The sequence below is a fragment of the Bidens hawaiensis genome, unplaced genomic scaffold (assembly GCF_021521415.1).
Source record: "Bidens hawaiensis isolate Kalapana, Puna unplaced genomic scaffold, B.hawaiensis_p1.1 tig00055891_1, whole genome shotgun sequence".
NCBI lineage: Eukaryota > Viridiplantae > Streptophyta > Magnoliopsida > Asterales > Asteraceae > Bidens > Bidens hawaiensis.
Genome location: NW_027500069.1, coordinates 15888 through 23325, shown reverse-complemented (window position 1 = coordinate 23325; position 7438 = coordinate 15888). Strand labels below are relative to the sequence as shown.

At 33.9% G+C, this 7438-nt stretch overlaps 1 pseudogene across 1 annotated transcript; it reads right to left on the bottom strand.

Annotated features, from left to right (window-relative positions):
- Window positions 1–1187: 1187 nt before the first annotated feature.
- On the bottom strand, window positions 1188–2773 carry LOC143601203 (putative carboxylesterase 18; annotated as a pseudogene). Its single transcript, XR_013147612.1, has 2 exons — window positions 2189–2773; window positions 1188–1729 (listed from the first exon to the last, which is right to left on the bottom strand). The product of XR_013147612.1 is annotated as a putative carboxylesterase 18 (transcript).
- Between the last annotated feature and the right edge of the window lie 4665 nt (window positions 2774–7438).

Below are 7438 nucleotides of genomic sequence, written 5' to 3'. Positions count from 1 at the left end.
TCCCTACTAACACATATATGCCATACAGTTATGCCCAACAGTTGATTAGTTAACACACACACACACAAATACATAAACACACACAAAGACATAACACAGGCACACACACACACACACTGTTCCTTATACATAAAGATTGACATGACACTTATAAAGATATCTAAACATTGCACTTATAAAGATTAAGTTAACACAAGTTATCAGTAGTAGGTTATCATTAACATAAGTGAACACATATTACACATTAGGTTATACTAAATACCTAGTAATTACAGTAATACCAAAATACCGGATTCTTAGTTTATCAAAACACCTGATTACAACTTATTAAAGATTATATGCAATAATATAACCAAAGAAACCTAAACAACTACTCCAAAAGATCTTGTCCATCTGCATTGCAAATGATCGTGTAGATCCTGTTCGGCCAGGTATACAAAACGCCACCATATCAACGCTTAAGTGGGTCCATGACAGATCGACCAACATCGCAGCTACAAGGAACAAGCACGAACCCGAACTTGATTAGTAATTAAATTTGAATAGCCAATTTCACATTTCAGAACACTATTATAACTCAAAATTGAAACCCGATTCATAGCTGAGAATAGTCTGGTGTTAGTGTAAATGATAATTAACCATGCAATTAGGGTGATATGATAATGTGAGATGAGGATGACAACGACGGGTAATGTTAGGGTTGTATATTTTGAAGGGGGGGAGGGTATATTGAGTCGGCGTTTGGTTTGGGGACAAAAAATACTAGTTTTCCCCTGAAACTAACGGAGGTAACAACCATTAAGTAACGGCTGGTCCCGATTGCAAAAAGAAAAGGACCACCACAGAGGCCTTATCTACGAAATGGTCACCACGGAGTTGAAAGTTATGTTTTGAGTTTCATCAAATGAACCATAACTGCAATTAGCTCCTTGTGTTTGTGGTAGGTTGGCGATTGAACCGGAGATGGAGGCGACTATTTTTCTTGTTAATATTATTATTATTATTAGACTTTGATAAATAGTTTATAATTAAAATAAAGAAGATGCACATAACATTAAATTATTAGACTTTAATATATTAGACTGTAATTTTCAACTACCTTACCATTGTCGATTCTCTTTGTGGGTGGGGTGGGGTGGGGTGGGGTGTACCATTTCCGTTAAAGACATGTTAATTAGTAAAAAACACACACATCATCTTCGTTTATAAAATTCGAATAACTCATACAGTAAAAGAACAATTTTATGTACCCAATTTCTTACAGACCATAATCTTGGGTAGTTTCATACTTTAGCAGTTAGCTGCCAAGCTTCTTTAATTAACACCCTGTTAACGAAGTCCTTAACTTCGGATACAAGCTCCTCGCATTCCGGCAACTCGGGGAAGACAAAAAAACTATGACACATATTTGGGTAGTCCACCAAGTAAGCTTCTTTTCCAGACTTCTTCAACCACTCATAGTACCTTATTTGCCAGTCCCTTAGAACATCAAACCCTGTCACGACCACTAAGGTAGCCGGAAAATCAATGTTTGAAATGTCCACCGCGTGTGGGCCGCTAACGTTGATGATCGGATGATCGCGGTTATAGCCTTCACCTGGCGGCATGAACACCTTCCAGTACCAGTCCGTTCTATGCAACGACAAGATATTATTTCCTTGGAGTTCTTTTTCCGATATTGTTCGCTCCTCCCCGCCAAAAAACGTAGAATCGCCACCACACCAATTACCTTCGTACGTTGGATCAAGATTCAATTGCTTGATTCACAAAAAAATGGTTAAATACCAGTGGATGAAACCGGAAAAACTAAACCGAAACAAAAATTACGGTTTGGTTTTATGTTTTAGTAACAAACCAAACTGACGATTCAGTTTTGTGTTTGCATGTAATAAAAAAATGAAACACACTAACCGAACAAAATTTATAAATTTTCATTTTTATTTTTTTATTTTAAGTAATTTATAAGAATTTAATAAATATGTAACTCAAATACTTTAATAAAAATGTATAATAACTAATTCATTATTAATTAATAAAATCAAATCCTAAATTCATAATTTTGTACCATTTTTTTTCCAAAATTTTTAAACACAAATGGCAAAACCAAATTGAATCAAACCGAACAAACAAAACTGAATGGTTTCAAAAATTTAAAAACCAAAGTTTCAGGTTAGTAGCCAACACATACCTTGAGCTGTTGAAAATTAGATTCGCAAGCTCTTTGAGTAACATGATGAGCTAAGTTTCCGCCAGCGCTATCACCTGCGAGAAAGCACCGTGAAATATTTGCATTTTCGGGTAAAGATTTTGACCTATTCTCTTCATCGTCGAGAAACTTCAGCACATCAAAGCAATCGTTATGTTGCGCGGGATACTTGTGCTCGGGTGCAAGACGATAGTTAACCGAAACAACAATGGTAGGCACTTTTCTCGCTATTCGGTGATACATAGCGTCGAAATAATCGATGTCAGGGGACAAGAAAGCGAACCCACCACCGTGAAGGTACACAATCACCGGGAGATCTTCTGTTACGTGTTGCGTGGGGATGTATACCCGGAACCACAGGTTGCGAGTCGGATCCACGGTCACGTCGTATGACTTGACACCGTTGATCGGGTTGGGCGCGGGTGGAACCCGTAGCTCTATGAGTTTGAGAATACCGCGGTTGACGGTGTCGTCTTGTCGTATAGATGCGTAGGTGACGGTGGAAAACACCGAAAGGTAAAAATGTGTTTTCAAGGGCAAGGCGAGTGATGTCTTTGCAGCTTCCATGGTAAGTACTGTTGTTGAATTGATTTGATAAAAGCCACACTTCAGATTTATACACTTTAGAACAAATGAGTTGAAAGCACAAATCATATATAAATGGTAAATTGATTTAATGAAACTTAAGTATTTTATTATTATGCATGATCGCATGCTTAACATCTCGTGTTACTTAATTATATGCTTACTTGAATAAAAAACTTCATAGCTGATAACATATGCAATGTTTTATATTCTTCTAATTTAACTCTCTCGTAATAAGCCTAATATGTAATATAATAATAAATGTGCTAAACCGATACTGTTTCACATGTGAAACGACCCAACACTTTTAAAATATACAACGATCAAAACATAAATAACTATACATAGACTCCTAAATCTAGAAAGAATATTAAGACACAATCAATCATAAAATAATATAATACAATACCAATAAAAATATAACACAATTCTGTATAATATAACACAACGTCGAGGAAAAAAAGACAATGAGAAAAATAAACGAAAAACACAATAATAAATATAAAGACACACTGATTTAAACAAAATTTCTAAAATCTGCAAGTTAGAAATAAAAAAGCGAAATCCTAATATCTAATATCGTAGATTTTGACAAGACAATTTCAACGCTAATAATTTGAATTCAATCAGAGACTCTTTGTTATTCTTCATACGACTTCCTATTTTAAAAAAGCTATGTACTTAAACCCTAGTTAAATTTATTCTTTATGGTGACGTCTCCTATTCCTTTTTGCGTTTTGTCTGTAGCCTCAACAAAACAACACAAGAGGCCGGGAAAAAACAAAAGAAAGGTTGTTACCTCTAATTTTCTTTAATCTATGACCAGCAAAGAATTATTCTTTACTGTTAAAAAATTGTTGGGTCTACCGCACACTTTGTCATGTATAAGTTATCTATAATATATATAAAATATATAAACGAAACTTTTAAAAGTTCTTTGATTGATCCCTATATTTCCTTAATACATCATATTACATTATTTGTAAACAAAGATTACTCATGCATTTGACCCGAATTCACGGATATGGGTCTTACCAAACCCAAATATTCCTTAAACGGGCTTTAACATCTCATTAAATTAAAAATTAATCTCACCGTATATTTTATATAAAAATTCTATAAAATAGGGATATACTAAAAAAATAATATCTAATTTCTTTAAAAAATATATATATTATTTATAATTAAAAAACAATTTTATAGTATAAAAAATAAGCGGGTCATTGGTCTCACCAAACACAAATAACTTTTAAACCGGGTTATAACATCTCATTATTTGTGAAACTCTTTCATCATCAAATACTAAATATATTATTAACTTCTGTATAATAAATAAAATTAAAATCCAAAAAATATATAACTATTATAAACGAATAATGTAAAACAATACCCATATTGCGGGAGATAAAAACTAGTTATTTATATTACAAGTTAAAACCTAATATTTCCCCGACTTTTAATGTGGTCGTGTATCACGCTGTATATTTAAACGGTCCATCGCGAAAAAAAGTCAAACTTCCAATTTCCTGATTCATCGTGTATCACGATTAGGGGTGTCAATCTGAAACCCAACAAGAACCTGACACGAAAAAATTTTAGGTTTTGGGTCGGCTGACACGACCCGTTTTCTTAAACAGGTCAACCCGAACCAGACACATTTAAAAAATGGGTCAACCCGAACCTAATCCGTTAAAAAGTGAGTTTACCTGTTAACCCATTTAAATTTTAAAGAAGTTAACATTTTGATTTTAGAGATAAAAAGTTTTTAGATTTTATAGTTGAATACTTAGGTTTCATATTTTTCATACATCAACAACTTTTAAAAGTAATTTAATTTCTTTTTAAATTAATTTGATCTACTTTTTACTTCTAAAATATTTATCTAATTAGTTTTAACTCTTTATTCTCTTATTATTTTGTTTCATTTGCTCTTATCAGAGATAAATATGTAAACCTAAGTTTATTAATTGAAAATGAGAGATAAATACACAAATACAATTAGATCTATCACAATTATTAAAATGTTTTATATAAATTAGAGTAATTAATTGTTTAACTTAATATTAAGTCACTAGGTATTACCCATATTCATATATGAACATAAAATAAGTTGACGAAACACAACCCGAACATGACACGGATTTAAACGGGTTAACACGACACGAATATATATATATATGGGTTAGGTTGAAGAATCTCAACACGCTAACCCGAAACCCATCAACCCGCCAACCACTAACCTGACACGATTGACACCCTTAATCATGATGGACCATCTCCACCTTCGTCACGTAACGCAACGGGCTTCGTCATTAGAACTGCTCTGTTTTGCGTGGTAATCATCCCGGACCTTCATCCCATGCTCGTACAAGCCCAAAATAAGAATCAATAACATTAGTGGTGTTCAAAACATCCGAATCCGAATTATCAGATGTTTCGGATATCCGAATACCGGATATCCGAATTTTTTAATTCGGATAGTAAATTTGAAAACTTTCGGATATTTTGGATATCCGATATCCGAAATATTAGAATAATTTTTTTTTAACTTTTATTAAATCTAGTATATACATTGAAAACCCCAAATTCCTTTTAGATCTAATATCACACATCCTAATTCACAGGGATGACAACGAAAATCGAACCCGATGGGAAAACCCGAAAGTCGACATAATTGGGACGAGTACTACCTGACCCATTAGGGTTTGGAACGGGTCTGGGATTAATTTTGAAAATTTCTGTGGGTTTGGGATGGGTTTGGGTTTTGTAATATACCTGATTACCCGATAACATTAACCCATTTACCCGATTATATACTTATATACCCAACATTACTTTTTTATGCTTATATATGGTATACTCTAAATATTTTAAATATATCATCTGTTGAAACTTGTTTATACAATTATGAAGGTTAAAGGGTTGCATACCATAATAATATATGCGATGGTTACATGGTTGCAGACCCTAATAATATTTGCGAAGGTTTAAGGGCTGCATACCCTAATAATATCTGCGAAGGTTTCAGGATTGGACCCTAATAATATCTGCGAAGGTTATAGGGCGAAATGCTTTTCAAAACGTATAAATGGTTATGTACATAATGTATAGGCTTGACCAAATGAAAGAAAGAAAGAAAGTATTACATGCTCTTGCCCAGGTTGAACATGGGATGGGACCTCCCCTCTATGAAGCATGTGCGTTTACTAAGTGGCCTAGCCCCACATTAGATTAACTATATTATACATACACAATTAGAGGTGCACAAATCGGGTATTATGAAAAACCGGGTTCGGGTATGGAACCGGGTTCAGGTATGATCGGGTATTAAAAAATCGTGTATTAACAATAATCGAGTCGGATTCGGGTAGGGTATTGAACCGGGTCTTCAATACCCGGGTATTTGAAGACCCTATTTTCGGGTATTGAAAAAACCCGTTTTATGGGTTTTGAATACCCAATTTTCCGGGTATCAAAAAAAACCATTTTCTACAGCTTCTTCTATTAACGGGTCTGCTTCATTTTTTTATCCTAACTCCATTTTGGCATACAAACTTCAAAGTTCATTTAAACATGCATAAACAACTAAACAATGATACAAAAAACATACATTTTATATGTTTTCAGTTGTTGTTTGTATATCAAAAGGTGTTGCTCTAAACAAGTATTTATATAATATACGTGCTCCAAAAAATATCCGTTGGAGAACAACAATAGATTGTGGACAGCCACACAAAAATATGTGCACAAACACTAATATCCTAGCATGCAAAAAATCTGGTTCGGGTATGCAAAAAACCAGGGTTTCGGCTATAAATAGAACCGGGTTTCGGGTATAGTTTAAACCGGGTTTCGGGTTTCGGGTATACCTAGAACCTGGTTTCGGGTATAGTTTAAACTGGGTTTCGGGTTTCGGGTTTCGGGTATACCTAGAACCGAGTTTCGGGTGTTATCGGGTTTAGATCGGGTACGGGTTCGGGTTTCAACATTGAAAGTCATACCCTATCCGTACCCTACGGGTAGGGTCGGGTTCGGGTATTAAAAACCCGGGTTTTAGAAAAACCGGTTCCGGATTTTTTTTTCGGGTCCAGTTCCGGATTCAGGTTTTTTGTGCACCTCTATACACAATGCCTAAATAAAAGTATAATAAAAGATAGTTGAAGAGAAAAAAAAAAGAAATCAAGTGATCAATAAGTAAGGACCACCGATATATGGTTGGTTTTAAAAAATCCTAGCTATGCCATTGTGTCCGGGATGCGGAGAGACGCTCTTTATTTTCTAACCATCTTTTTTATTTTTAATGAAATGTTTGTCGGTCTTTATTAAAAAATTATAAATTAAGAAAAATAACAAAAAAATAACCTCAATTATAACAAGTAAGTTTGATTTTTATATTTATTTAAAATATATTAGATTGTATTTGTGATTTGTAAACTACATGGATGATCTTTGTAAAATATTTAGGGTGCACCATTGGGAAAAAAATATATATCTCGAAATTATATACTACAAGAATACATTGGGTATTATAGTTGGTGATGTGATTGTGTTTTTTTGTGGTGAAGGGTAGAAGCTTCACAACATTTTTTTTTACGACAAGGGTATTAATGAAATTTGGTTAATAATACAAGATTGGGTCAAGATTTT